This window comes from Podarcis gaigeae (assembly GCF_964106915.1).
Source record: "Podarcis gaigeae genome assembly, chromosome: W".
Lineage (NCBI taxonomy): Eukaryota > Metazoa > Chordata > Lepidosauria > Squamata > Lacertidae > Podarcis > Podarcis gaigeae.
In genome coordinates this window covers 59,326-74,605 of record NC_139695.1, presented here as the reverse complement: position 1 = coordinate 74,605, position 15,280 = coordinate 59,326, and positions in this window count along the sequence as shown.

Genomic DNA, 15,280 nt, shown 5'->3' with positions numbered 1-15,280 from the left:
TGGATCGAATGCCCACCTTTTAAATTTGTTTTTAAAATAACGTTTCTATCTGTCAGATTGAAGAGCATCTTGAAAACATGACTGCCATGAACAAGCACACAAGCAGCTAATAATGCAAACAGCAAGACTCTCTGTATAGTTTGTCTCCCGCCTCTCAATGGCTCTTTAACTAACCTTTTGATTTGGGGTCCTTTGTATGACACCATATGCAGCTTTATTATTTGCATCTGAAAAGGATGCAGGTACCTTTCCCTTTCAAGATATTGTGTGATAATTTTACTTTTATGTAAGTGGAAACTGCTTTACCAGTCTGATGCTGGGGTCACACAAACCCCAATTAGATGGTGGTGGTGATGTTTGAAAGATTTGCTTGACTGACCCCAAATTAATATAAAGAGGATGAAATTGTATTGAGGAAGATTGTGGATTGTACAGGGGTAGACGTATACAGGAATGAAGGCCTCTCATTACCTGGAACATTAATGATCCAGGCTCACTCCCAAATAGGAGATGGGTTTGGAAAGAATTTAAAAGAGACAGAAAGAGATTTTAATTCAGGAAATTCACCAGAGGAGCTACCGTTGATTTTTGCGCATATTTCCTAAGCACAAAAAAGGTTGTGTTTTGTATTTCTTAGTTCCTAGCACACTCCCCAGTCCTATATGCCTGTCTGCAGAGTTAGTTTCACTCATGCTGTCAGGCAACTAAGTTTGCCCTGACTCTCTTCAATTTCCCTGGCATTGGTGCTCTATGGCCAAAGGATGCTGCTTCTTGCATCTGTTCACTCACTGTAGTAATGCCAACTTTCCCCACTTAGGCAAGTTAGAACCAGGGCTTTTTCTCAGCTGGAACTTGCTCGAACAGATCCAGCACCTCTCAGGTGGAGAACAAGGGAAGTGTTCGTGAATTCTGGCACTTTTTTAAAAATAGAAAAAATATTAAACGCGTAACAAAACATGAAGCTGAAATATATTGACCAGACAAAATTTCAACGAGTAACAGGTTTTTTTAAATAATTCACATATGTAGTAAAAAGGTGCCATCGTGCCATTCTGTGAGCTATGGTAAAATAGCATGCATATCTGCAGCAAAGCAAAAGGGAAAAGTGCCCCATTTCTGCTTTCAGATGTATACTAGGAATCAGTTTTGTGAACTTTATGATACAAAAAGCTAACCATTTTTTTTAAGCAGCAACCCAAATATAACTATGAAACAAAACGTATCAAGAACTATACAACCACTACACCTCATTCGGATGCTGTGCCAATGAAGTAGTTCATTTATTAACTTATTAAAAGAAAAGCCACTCCTAATATATTTTCCCTTTTTATGTTTTTAAAGTAATTTTTATTGAGTTTTCCATTAAATCATATTCACATTTTGTTACATAATTCTATGACTTAATATATTGCTCTGTAAGAGCATCGACCTCCTGCCCTCCCTCTTTCTGACTTCCACATAACTTTCCATATTCTTCGCATTTCTATAAGCACTTATTTACCCTTTGTCAAATTATACTATTTCACCTTATTATCGGTAAATCAGTTCCTTATAGTTACATTACAAAACATTTCAATTCAAGCCTACAAACGTTTTCAAATGTTTACAATTTTCTTTCATAAATGTGTTCCAGTCCTTTGGAAACAGTTCGTCACGCTGATTCCGGATTATGTTTTCGAACTCCATCATCTTGACCTGCCAGTCTTCCAGGATTGGAAGTTCCTGCTGCTTCCATTTCTGAGCCAGAAGTGTCCTTGCAGCCATTGTGGCATACATAAACATGTTTACATCACTTTTATGTATTTCCTCACCAATTAAGCCTAATAGAAATGCCTCTGGTTTTTTATTAAAATTATATTTCAAAACCTTTTTTAACTCGTATATTATGTCCCAGAAGGCTTTCACTTTAGAACAAGTCCACCACAGATGGAGGAAGTTCCCCTCCTTCTCCTTACACTTCCAACAATTTTTGTCTTGATTTCTATACACCTTAGCAAGTTTGGCATGTCTAATATACCATCGATACATCATCTTAAATATATTTTCTTTGAGTGACACACATGCTGTGAATTTAATTGTTTCGGTCCACAGTTTTCCCCACCTTTTAAAATCAATATTGTGCCCCAAATCCTGGGCCCACCTAATCATAACACTTTTTACCTCTTCATCCTTTGTGTGCCATTCCAGTAGAAACTGATACATTTTCGACAGTATTTTCATTTTACTACCCAGCAATTCTGTCTCCAATTTAGATTTGTTACTTCCAAATCCGTTTCTTTTATTATCCTCTCTAAACACATCTTGTAACAATCGGTTACCTTTCCTCTTAGTTCTTCGAATGTCTTTAACTTTATTTTATTATCACTTCCATCAGCAAGTCTTTGTATGTCGCCCATTCAGTTCCCATATTTATTTATTTTTTTGACTGCAAAAGCCTCCAGAGGTGAGAGCCACCTCGGAGTTTTGCATTCCAATAATGTTTTATGTCTGCTCCACACCTCATACAATGATTTTCTAATAGTATGGTTCAAAAACTCTCTGTGCATTCTGACCATTCTGACCACAGGTAGGCGTGCCATGCGAATCTGTTGTCAAATCCCTCCAAATCCAATATATCTGAATTATCTAAGGTTATCCTGGGTGGCGCTGTGGGTAATACCTCAGCGCCTAGGACTTGCCGATCGCATGGTCGGCGGTTCGAATCCCCGCGGCGGGGTGAGCTCCCGTCGTTCGGTCCCAGCTCCTGCCCACCTAGCAGTTCGAAAGCACCCTTAAGTGCAAGTAGATAAATAGGGACCGCTTTACAGCGGGAAGGTAAACGGCGTTTCCGTGTGCTGCTCTGGTGGTTCGCCAGAGCAGCTTCGTCACGCTGGCCACGTGACCCGGAAGTGTCTGCGGACAGCGCTGGCTCCCGGCCTCTAGAGTGAGATGAGCGCACAACCCTAGAGTCTGTCAAGACTGGCCCGTACGGGCAGGGGTACCTTTACCTTTTACCTTATCCATTCTCTCAACCAACAAAAACACGCTGCCTCGTAGTAAATTTTTAGATCTGGCAGGGAAAAACCGCCTCTTTCTTTTGCATCTGTCAATATTTTATACTCAATTCTTGGCTTTTTAACCTGCTAGATAAATTTAGACAATCTTCTTTGCCATACATTAAATTGTTTTTGTCAGGGGTTCAGAAGGAGAGACACAGGAGGGGGAGCAAATGGAGAGTGAGGAGGAGGAGTACGAGGGGGGCGCAGGCAGTGACAGTGGCCAGAGTTATTCCACAAGCCTCTCTAGCGAATCGGAGGACTCACAGAAGGGAGCGCCGGTGGCCAGAGCGAAGGGGGCTCCAGGGGGGAAGCCCCAGGAGGAAGGGGCCAGCGGGGAGTCCCTGAGCAGCAGCTGGAGATCAGGACCAGCGTCTCCACCAGAGCGCAGTGGGGAGGGGGAGTCCCAGGAGTCGGGACCAGTGTCCTCACCACCAGAGGGAGGAGAGGAGTCAGGTTTGGCAACACCCACATCAGGAAGCGGGGAAACGGTCAGAAGGAAAGTCACCGGCTGGGCGCGCGCGCCAAGTTCAAATGTACAGGAGCGCGGCACAGCGGGGAGCCCGGGAAGGGAGCCAGGTCCTAAAGCCCGCCGGAGGGAGGGGCAAGACTCAGGAGGCTCAGCGTCAGAGGAGTCCAGGAAGGAGGGAACCCCAGAGGGCAGAAGGACCCAGCGCAGGAAAGAGCAGCGCAAGAGGTGGAGCCGGGCTAGAATCTTAAACTGGTGTGGGTGGAGCAGTGAGTCAGAGGGGACTTAGCCGGTCTAGCGTCAAGACGTGGGTCTGCGCGCCCAGAGCTTGGAAATGGAAACTAAACTTTAATAAAGACTTTTGTATATAACATCCACTGGGCGTTGGTCCTCTGTGAGCTGGGACCTAGCGGCAGTCCTGACAGTTTTGTTCCACTGATAACCGGAATTGTCTGAAATCAAAACAACAATCTCAGTAACACGTTCATTTTGATAGTTGAGATTCTACCCATCATTGATAATTTCATTCTAGTCCATATCTCCTGATCTCTCTTCACTTCATTCCACACCTTTTCATAGTTGTCTTTAAAGAGGTTTATGTTCTTAGATGTGAGCCAGACTCTAGGTATTTTACCTTTTTTTCTATCAACATACCTGTCTTTTGTTGTAGTTCTCCTATTTCTTTACTGTCCAAATTTTTATTTAATATTTTTGTCTTATTTTTCTTGAGCTTAAAGCCTGCTAATTGCCCATACTCGTCAATCTTTTTCAAAGCTTCTATTGCACTGGACATAGGTTGTTCTAAATTCAAGACAACGTCGTTGGCAAAGGCCTTATACTTATATTCTTTTGAGCCTACACCAATCCCCTTTATTTCATTTGTTGCTTCTATTTTCCTCAACAGGACCTCTAGTATTGTTATAAATAACAATGGCGATAGCGGGCACCCCTGTCTGGTTCCCTTTGTTATCTCAATTTTGTCTGTGAAGTTATTATTAACTATCAATTTAGCATATTGTTCCGAATAAATAGCCCGAATACCATTTAAACGTTTTTCACCGATATCCATAAATTCTAAATTTCTTTTCATAAAATGCCAAGACACATTATCAAATTCTTTTTCAGCATCCAGAAACATTGGGCGGCTTGTTTGTCTCTCCTGGAGTCCAGATATTCCATTACAGTGGTGCCCCGCAAGACGAACGCCTCGCAAGACGGAAAACCCGCTAGACGAAAGGGTTTTCCATTTTGGAGGCGCTTCGCAAAACGAATTTCCCTATGGGGTTGCTTCGCAAGGCGAAAAAATCTTGTGTCGTCCCCCCCCCCCCGCGGTTTTTTTCCGCTTTTCCCGCCCTTTTCTTAAGCCGCTACGCCGCTTATCAGCTGTTCCGCTGATAAGCCGCTTAACAGCTGATCGCTGGAAGCCACTTGACAGCTGTAGCGCTAATCCGCTAAGCTGTCAATGGGCTTGCTTCGCAAGACGAAAAAACCGCTAGACGAAGAGAATCGCGGAACGAATTCTTTTGGTCTAGCGAGGCACCACTGTATATCAATTATATTTCTTTCTTCCCGCTCCCCCCACGGAATAAATTTATTCACAGGAAAAAAAGGTGCGTGGGTTTTTAAAAAAGTGAAATCACTCTCATCATTTATTAAGTTAAAAAACAGCAATTGAAAATCAGACATTGCATTTCGAGGCCTCCATGGCAAACTCAAATCTGGTTGCAATATTTTTTTTTTGGGGGGGGGGAGGAGGATCTTGGCTTTTTTAAAAGGGATTCGGCATTCGGGGAATTCCAAGATGCAGGATAGAGACGCATTCGGGGCGGGCTAAAGACCTCAAGGGATCCCACTCTGACATTTGGAAATCTCTCCTCTCCTAGGGCTCCCTTCTGGCTAGCCTAAGGGAGGAGGGAGGGGCAGGGCTGCCTGCCCTGGCGTTGGGAGATGGGGGCCACATGGGGACAGAACGGGGTGTCAAGGGGCCATGGCGATCCAGCCGAGGATGAGGAGGGAACCACCATACGGGTTGGAAGAGACCACAAGGGCCATTGAGTCCAACCCCCTGCCAAGCAGGAAACGAATATACTGGCAAATAATTTGTAATCATTATTTAGGAGCGAGATTGGCCTATAATTTTTCACCTGCCTTATGTCCGTGTCTTGTTTGGGAATTAGTGCAATATGGGCTTCTTTCCAAGTAATATATTTTCTTTTTTTAAGAGGAAAAACACATTGGTTTAAAACGTTATATATTTCCAGCCTGATGTAGGGGCTGTGTTGTTGTTTTTTAAGCCAAATTCAATGGAAATGCATTGTTTGAAGAGTGAATAGATGTATATGCAGAATATGTAAACGTGCACTGTGAAAGCTTTGTAATATTACTTTTGTGATTTTGGGTAAAATTGATGGATGAAGAAAGTGTTGAACTAAAAGCAAACTGTGTGCTTAACTTGTGTTTGTATCTTTTCGTTTCTAAAGGGACCTTTACAAATTGAATTTAAAATAAACAAGCAAACTCCAAAATTTAAAAAAAAAATTGAAAAAATAATACTGGTTGGAGCTTTTCTCTGCTTCCTCTAGCTACTCTCCCACAATATATACTGCTGGGGAGGACAAAGCATATGCACAGCTTTGCCACCCATCTCTCAATATGCCCTATACATTTTACTTCTGGTTGGGCTGGAGCTGGCATTTTTCTGATGTCAGCACATTCTGTCATTGTTGCCTCAAAGCCAATAATATTTATGCTTTAAAAATGCAGAGAAAAGAACGATAATAGTTATTTTATATGGGTACATGGACAAAGTCTTGTTTGCTATGGCAAGTAAAAATTGCACAAAAGAAGAAAAAGTAATTCCACCAGACTTAAGAAATCCATCTTAATATCATTCATAGAGCAATAAATAGCATTAAGTGGGCCAATCCAGACATAGATTGTGTGCGCAGTTTGATCCATCTTTTAGATTTAGGGGAGCTAGTCTCAAACGTTTGTTGGGGGAGACTTAGGTTTTTTGGGGGGGGAGTTATTTGTCCTGTCTTCACGCTTTTTATGATGGAGGACCACTGTAGCCACCCCCAACGACACGTTCTCAAGATGGAGGAGGAGGGAACAGCTGCAGTCGCCTGCGGTTCCTGCGCAATGTTTGCCATCTTGCCAAAGGTTGCAGGCAGCTTTACCTGTAGCAATTGCACGTTGATTGCCCTCTTACAAGACAAAGTCCAGCAACTGGAGGAACGTGTAGCTACGCTCCAAAGAATTAGAGAGCTGGAGCTCTTCTTGGAAGCAACAGAGCACACCGTCTCCACCAAGGAGGAGACAGGGGACTCCGCTGAGAAGGAGGCTAGTTCACCAACACAGGAGCCAGATATATGGAGAAACGTGACTCAAAGAAGTAGGAGGCCCAGGGTTCGCTCTGATTGTTTAGAAATACACAATCGCTTTGAGGTCCTCTACCCTAGCATGGAAGACGAAGAGCAGACTCCATTTGAGGATCTCTCCCTCATTACAGTCGATCAGGTATATGAAGACGAGCAGCAAAGTCAGTCCTCAAGGAATGTGCAGGCGACCTTGGAACGGACAGCTCACGGAAGAACCCCGACCAGACCTAAGAGGAGGCGTGTAGTGGTGATAGGGGATTCCCTACTGAGGGGAACAGAAGCAGTGATCTGTGGGCCTGACAAGATGTCTCGGGAAGTGTGCTGTCTCCCCGGGGCTAAGATCCAAGATGTAACTGAACGACTGCAAGGAATCATAAAACCCACTGACAAATACCCCTTCCTCTTGGTTCATGTGGGAACCAATGGCACTGCAAGCAATAGCCTCCAGAAGATCAAAAGAGACTACGAGGCTCTGGGCAGGAAATTGAAGCAATTAAATGCACAAATTGTCATCTCATCTGTCTTCCCAGTTGAACGACGTGGCCCAGGGAGAGAGGGAAGAATAGTGGAAGTGAACAGCTGGCTTCGCAAATGGTGTAAACAGGAACGATTTGGATTCTTAGATCACGGACTGCAGTTTCTTGAAGATGGACTTCTGGCAAGCGATGGGCTGCACCTCACAACGGTTGGGAGGAATGTTTTTGCCAAAAATCTCAGAAACCTCATCAGGAGGGCTTTAAACTGACTAATGTGGGGGAGGGAGACAGTGCTCCTGAAGGTAGGAGTCTATCAATTGATGAAGATGATCATCCAAATGTCATAGACCAAATGGGGCAAACAGCACGCAAACCTAGTGGTGGGAGGAAAAAATCCTTAAATAAGAGACACGGGGGAATGATTAATGGGCTTCAATGTCTCTACACTAATGCGCAAAGCATGGGAAAGAAACAAGATGAGCTTGAGCTCTTGGTACAGCAAACTAAATATGACATAATAGGCATCACTGAAACCTGGTGGGATAAGTCCCACGATTGGAATGTAATAATGGAGGGATACAATCTATTTCAGAGAAACAGACCAGACAAGAAAGGAGGAGGAGTGGCGTTATATGTCAGGGATGTGTATACCTGTGAAGAGATCCAAGATTTAGAACCTCAAAGCCAAAGTGAGAGCATTTGGCTCAAAATTAAGGGAGAGAAGAATAACAGTGACCTCATTGTGGGAGTTTACTATAGATCCCCAAGCCAAACGGAGGACATAGATGATGCCTTCCTGGAACAGATGGCCAAGCATGCAAAAGGAAGGGAGATAGTAGTAATGGGGGACTTCAATTACCCGGATATTTGTTGGATGTCAAACTCAGCCAAGAGCATAAGGTCAAACGGCTTCCTCACTGGCCTTGCAGACAGTAAGAGCTGTTCGACAGTGGAATTTGCTGCCAAGGAGTGTGGTGGAGTCTCCTTCTTTAGAGGTCTTTAAGCAGAGGCTTGACAACCATATGTCAGGAGTGCTCTGATGGTGTTTCCTGCTTGGCAGGGGGTTGGACTCGATGGCCCTTGTGGTCTCTTCCAACTCTATGATTCTATGATTCTATGAGATCATACAACCCTAAACCACTTGGAGACACAAGATGGATTTTGTTCCAGTCAAATAAATCACTTATTTTCTAAGGGAGCAATATTTACAGCAGTGGAAGGGGAACAAATTAACACTATTTTCAGTATAGAAAAGGCCCAGGGGTGGAATTAAGATGTATAGGCACATCGATCCCACCCACCCCTCACACCCTTTATTTATTTTTTATTAATGAGAACCTACAAATCCACTGTTTTATGGAATTGTAGTTGAACAAGGGAAACAAGAAAATAGTATTGCCGCTCTCTTTTATTGGTTTTGTTAAAATAGGATTTTCCATTCTGACTGGCCAATTTGACTGCAGCAGCCTGCTGCTGATATTATGGATAATGTTTTCTGAATGAAACTTGGATCAGAATGTTATGCTGTCCTGCATCTCAGATGGAAATAGGAACACTCTTCCTGGCCCATTCAGTTACCACCACCCCCGCTACTGCAAACTGCAGCAGTCTGATTGGTCCTAGAACAATAGGCTCCCAAATGCAGCAGTCTGATTGGTCCTAGAACAATAGGATTCAGGACTTCTGGTCGCAGCCACGGACCTGACGCAAGCGGGATTTTCTCGGAGAGGGAAAATCCGGGCTTTCGGGGGGAATCGGGGGTGCTACAGGGTGCGGTAGCCCCCCAAAACCCCTCTGGAGGGAGACCAGAGGATCAAGATCCCAGCGGAGCCAACAGCGGATCGCCTGGCCGTCAGGTAACTCCGTAAAAAGGAGCAAAGAGAACGGCGGGCGGAGAAGCAGGCACCGGGAATCCATTGTCTTCCCCCCGAAAGCGCAGCCCCAGGCTTGCAAGGCAAGTGGGCGATTGTCAATTAACAAGAAATTCGAACCGATTTGGATTTATAATTGGATTTTTACAAAAAGGAAGGTTTCGGAGTAAAAAGAAAGATTGAAAAACGGAGGTCAGCTTCATCTGAGATCGAATAGCAACGCACGACTGAGAGCGGAGTCGGAAACGAGAGGTTGGTGAAACAGCAAGCGGTTTGAACTTCTTCCTCTGAGAAAGTTTGTAAAAAAGTTATATACAGTGTTGCAAATAGTTGCAAATAGTTGCAAAAGCGGGTAGAGGAAGCAGAAACTTGTTTATATACGACTGTGGAGGGGTCTTCGTGTAACGATTGGTTTGACAGACCTCGGGAAACGGGGAAGCCTGGCTGGTGGTGAACCGAGGCAACAGCCAGGCGGGAGCAACAGCGAAAGTCCTCAGCTCGGACACCCCAAAGCAAGCATAATGTTGAAGGTGGTCCTAGAGCTCCCGAATGGCCACGCGGTGGAGGAGTTGGCTTTGGTGGATTCCGGAGCTTCGGCATCATTTTTGGAGAGCCAGTGTGGTGTAGTGGTTAAGAGCGGTAGTCACGTAATCTGGGGAACTGGGTTCGCGTCTCCGCTCCTCCCCATGCAGCTGCTGGGTGACCTTGGGCCAGCCCCACTCACCTCACAGAGTGTTTGTTGTGGGGGAGGAAGGGAAAGGAGATTGTTAGCCGCTTTGAGACTCCTGAAGGGGAGTGAAAGGCGGGATATCAAATCCAAACTCCTCCTCCTCTTCAAGGAGTTTGCAGAGCAGCACCAACTGAACCTGAGGCCTTTGGATTTTCCGCTGCAAGTCACTACAATTGATGGGAGAGAACTGTTGGGAGGTGAAGTGACCCATCAAACGCCTCCCATGAGGATGCGGGTGTCTACCCACTCCGAGGTCATCGCCTTTCACGTGGCCACGTTGGCGGGTCTGCCTATCAATCATACTGGGCATGAGCTGGTTGGCCTTGCACGATCCGGTGGTCTCCTGGCATCAACGGTCACTGATTTTTGGGTCGGCGCACTGCATGGAGAACTGCCTGGGCCTAGAGCTACCTCGACGGTTGGAGGCCGGGATGGCAGCAGCATGCAAAGCAGGGACGACCAAAATTCCTCCGTATTATCGGGACCTACAGGAGGTGTTCAGCGAGAGGGAGGCTGACACGTTGCCACCGCATCGACCGTATCCTGGGGATCACCCGGATCACCCGGATCCTGGGGGCCACGCTGCCGGTGGGCAAGCTCTATTCCATGTCGGAGCGAGAGATCAAGGACCTGAAGGACTTTATCGAGAAAAATCTAAAGAGAGGATTCATCAGGGAATCCAAGGCGGCAGGGGGGGAGCCCAGTGTTCTTTGTGGACAAGAAATCAAAGTCGAATTTTATTAGAAACATAGTCGAATTTTATTAGACTTAACCATCCAGGAGTCCATTACCTTTACCTTTAGTTCTTTGCTTCCATTTTAATGAGGGAACAGAAATATGTGAAAAGCAATGTTGCCCAATGTTATTTGATAATATGTCACAACAGGCCCATTGCTCTGAATCAAATTCAATGCAACAAACCAGCAAGGGAAAACATTAAATTTAGGGAAGCTTTTAATGTTTGGCGAACTATTGTATTTTAAGATTTTGTTGGAAGCCGCCCAGAGTTTTAATGCCCATGTTTTAATGTCCTTTTAATATGTTTTAAAGTAAAAGATTCAAGAAAGATCCTTCTTCTGGGGCCTGCCTGGTGTTAGCCTGTGTGTAGTTCAGATTCGGAAGTTTGATTGCATTTCCTGCCATTTGAGTGCAGAGTGCTCTGTGTCAGAGCTGGCCACACCTCCTTGCAGGCATGCCTTAAATACCATGGGCCTCCAACCATTTGGGCCATCTGACCAAGCAAGGCAACTGTCCAACTGCAGCACCCCCGATTCCTTTGTCAACAATGGTAGGCTTACTGGAAGGAAATGGATGGAGTATGAAGAGCCTTTTTCACTCATTGCAGCTTTTGAGCAGGCAGGGCATGTGGAACCATGCCTTCTCTTTGCAAGATCACATCTACAATGTGGATTTCAAGCAGTTTAGCCAGTGCAACTTAAGGATGGGCTTCTCTCATCATATCACATGCTCCTTCAATGCCTTATCCACCAAAGTTATGACTATTGCTATGGTGAAGACAAAACCTCCAAACGGGGTAATTCTGTTTGGAGGAAAATTCCTTCCTGGCTCTGAAAATGGCAACCATTATTGGACCACAACAAAGCCAAGGAATGCAGTGCCCTAGAAGGACAATGTTAGCTTACATAAACACACAGCATCATTAAATGGGGGGGGGGGGATAAGGAGGGTTTTTCTGCAACCAACTGTGGAGCCTGGGTTCAGATACAGACAACCTTTATCGGGTCTAAAGGCCTGTCAACCTGGCCTGTTTGGATTGGCCACAATTCAAGTAAAAAGATGGTGGCAAACCTGCCACTCCCCCGTGACTGGTCTAGGACAGGGGTCAGCAAACTTACTGTGCCTCGGTCCAGTGTCTCCAGCGCCGATCGCGCAGCAGGCCAGAGTGCGGGGGAGTGCTTGCCCATATGCGTGCGCACATGCTATTTCCGGTCACTTCCGGGTCAGAGGAGCATCGGAAATAGCTTGTGCAAGGACCCCTTGTAAACAAAAAGATACAAGAAAGATCCTTCTTCTGGGGCCTGCCTGGTGTTAGCCTGTGTGTAGTTCAGATTCTGCAGTTTGATTGCACCCAAATGGCAGAAGATGCATCGTGCTCTGTGTCAGAGCTGGCCACACCTCCTTGCAGGCATGCCTTAAATACCATGGGCCTCCAACCATTTGTGCCATATGACCAAATAAGGCAACTGTCCAACTGCAGCAGCCCTGTTTCCTTTGTAAAAGACGATGAGGAACCCAACAGAGGATGAAGTACCAAGGCACTGATGCCCCTGCTATTTGCAGAATTCTAATGATCCCAGCAGAGCTGATTCTCTACTGAGGACTTGTTGCCTCAGTTGGCCGGAATGACTGACTGCAGGTACAAGGCAGGGCAGACCTCGTAGACACCCAGGGCTTTAGCCCCCTCAATACTTCTAGGAAGGGTGCTCAGTCCCCCCAGTATTGAGGGGACCGCCATCCCCCCCCACCAGGCTGTTGCTGTGGCCACAAATGACTGTCACCAGCAGCCGTGGGAGGCCAAGGGCCCTGTTAGCCACGAGGGACATGCGACAAATATGAATGGCCACGCCTGGCAGGGGAGGCAAAGATGGAGGAGAGGGGAGGGGGGGGGATTTGATTTAATCCATTTGCATACTGCAGGGTATCATAACAGGTTTCCAAACAAATAAACAACTTTTAACCAAGAGGAAGGAACCAGAATGATTGGCAACTCAAACTAGAGCAAAATCCTTAGTTTTTCACCCCATCTTAATGCAGCCTACGGGCGTAGGTACCTGAGCGGGATGTACGACAGATGTGGATGAACACATCTAGGTCACATTGAGGAATTTGACCACACAGACGGGCCAGTGAGTGAAAGATGAAGGAGAATTTGGAATGTTAATAACTCCTCCCACCCATCTCAGGCAAACTGGTGGGGCAGCTACATGCATTCTCAGAAAACACAAGATTGTTAAATCCATTCCCAGCTGGATTAAATCCTGGCCATGGGGGCTCAGCCCGCCCCCCCCCCACTATCCCCCATCGCCAGGTTGTAGTTATGGGGCTGCAAATGACAGTCACCTACAGCTGCAGGTGGCACACACCATAGGTAGCCGAGTGGGACATGAGAGAATCAGAACAGGTGGAGTCTTCACCATCTATCTCCTATGAGAGAAGCACCTGTGACAGTAAGGACCCCTTTCTAAACCAAAAGATACAAGAAAGCAGGGGTAACGGGTATATGGGGCTTCAGCCCCCTCAATATTTCTAGGCAGGGGGATCAGTCCCTCCGATACCGAAGGGGCCGCCACCGGCCACTGCTGGGTTGTTATGGGACTGCAAGTGGCCATCTTGAGCAGCCACAGGAGGCATGGGATGTAGGTAGCCAAGTAGGACATGCGATGGACGTGGATGGACACCCCTGGGTCACATCTGAGGAATTTGACTGCAATTTGGCAAAAAGCTGATTACAGAATAGCAGCTGTCTCTTGAATTGTGCCCGCCATCCCTTCTCCTGCCTGTGAGTAGCTGCTTGCTCTGCCTATGCAGCTTCAGTAAAGTTAGCCTTGAAAAGTTTGTGCATTTCTAAATTTGTCTGGCAGGGCAAGAAACCCAGAATAAAATTTAAGATTTTAACTGATGCAAAGGAAAGGGGGGGGATTTGCCCTGCCAGATTTTAAACTTTATTATGAATCAGCAGCTTTCTGCTGGTTGAAAGACTGGCTGCTTCTTGAGAATATAGACATTTTGGATTTAGAAGGTTTTAACAATATTTTTGGGTGGCATGCATAAAGGTTTTAAAAATCATATTGTCAGGAAAGCATTGTATAATGTTTGGATTAAATATAAAGACTTGCTGGAAAATAAAACTCCAAGGTGGTTGTCGCCAATGGAGGCAAAGTCTGTGAAAAGACTCAATATGGAGTCCAAATGGCCGAAATATTGGGAAATTCTGGAACAAGAAGGGGATAAACTGAAATTGCAGAGTTTTGAGAAATTAAAAGATAAAGTGTGAGAGTGGCTTCATTATTATCAAATAATGGAGGCTTACAAGTTGGACCAGAAAATTGGCTTCCAGGTGGAAAAATCAAAATTGGAAACAGAATTGTTAGAACCCAAAATTAAGAATTTGTCAAAAATGTATAACTTGCTGTTGAAATGGAATACGCAGGATGAAACGGTTAAATCAGCTATGATCAAGTGGGCACAAGATATTGGTCATAACATTATGTTTGTTGACTGGGAACAGTTGTGGACCACCGGTATGAAATTTACGGCATGTAATGCCCTAAGAGAGAATATTATGAAAATGATCTATAGGTGGTACATGACCCCAGTCAAGCTTGCAAAAATCTACCACTTGCCTGATAACAAATGTTGGAAATGTAAAGAAAATGAAGGTACATTCTTTCACCTTTGGTGGACGTGCCCAAGGATTAAGGCTTTCTGGGAAATGATCTATAATGAAATGAAAAAAGTATTTAAATATACCTTCCTGAAGAAACCAGAGGCCTTTCTCCTGGGCATGGTCGGCCAATTGGTGCCAAAGAAGAATAGAACATTCTTTATGTATGCTACAACAGCAGCAAGAATACTCATCGCAAAGTATTGGAAGACACAAGATCTACCCACCCTGGAAGAATGGCAGATGAAGATGATAGACTACATGGGACTGGCAGAAATGACTGGCAGAATCCGAGACCAGGGAAGAGAGACGGCGGAAGAAGATTGGAAGAAATTTAAGGACTATCTTAGGAAATATTGCAAAATTAATGAATGTTAGAATGATGTTGGTTTAGAAATTAAGTGGTTTCCAGCTGTAATGATTAAGTAAAAAGAAAAGAAGGGTTCAAAATTAAATGAAAATTAAGGGAGAAGATTTGTTGAATTAATAATTAGAAATTGGAATACAGAAAGGGGAGGTATGAGGAGGTCGGGGAAGTAAGTTATAAGAAAATAAGGGAACGAAACCTTATTTGTTTTTAAATAGTTTTTAGTTTTGTATTTTGTCTTTTTTATATCTGTTATTTTCTGTGTTTGTCTTTTGTTTTTGCTATTGTTTTTTCTTTTTTCTGTATAATTTTTAAAACTTTAATAAATATCTTTTTAAAAAATATAAAAAAATGAAAAGTTTGTGCATTCTGGCCCCACCATTCTCCCACCACCACCGCCACTGCTTACCTATTTGCCTACTTTTCACCTTTGAATCTCTGGATTAGTACATGTGGAATGTGCACACAAGCACAGAGAGTGAAATGTAAAGTATTGCACTTGGGCAAAAAAAATGAGAGGCACAAATACAAGATGGGTGACACCGGG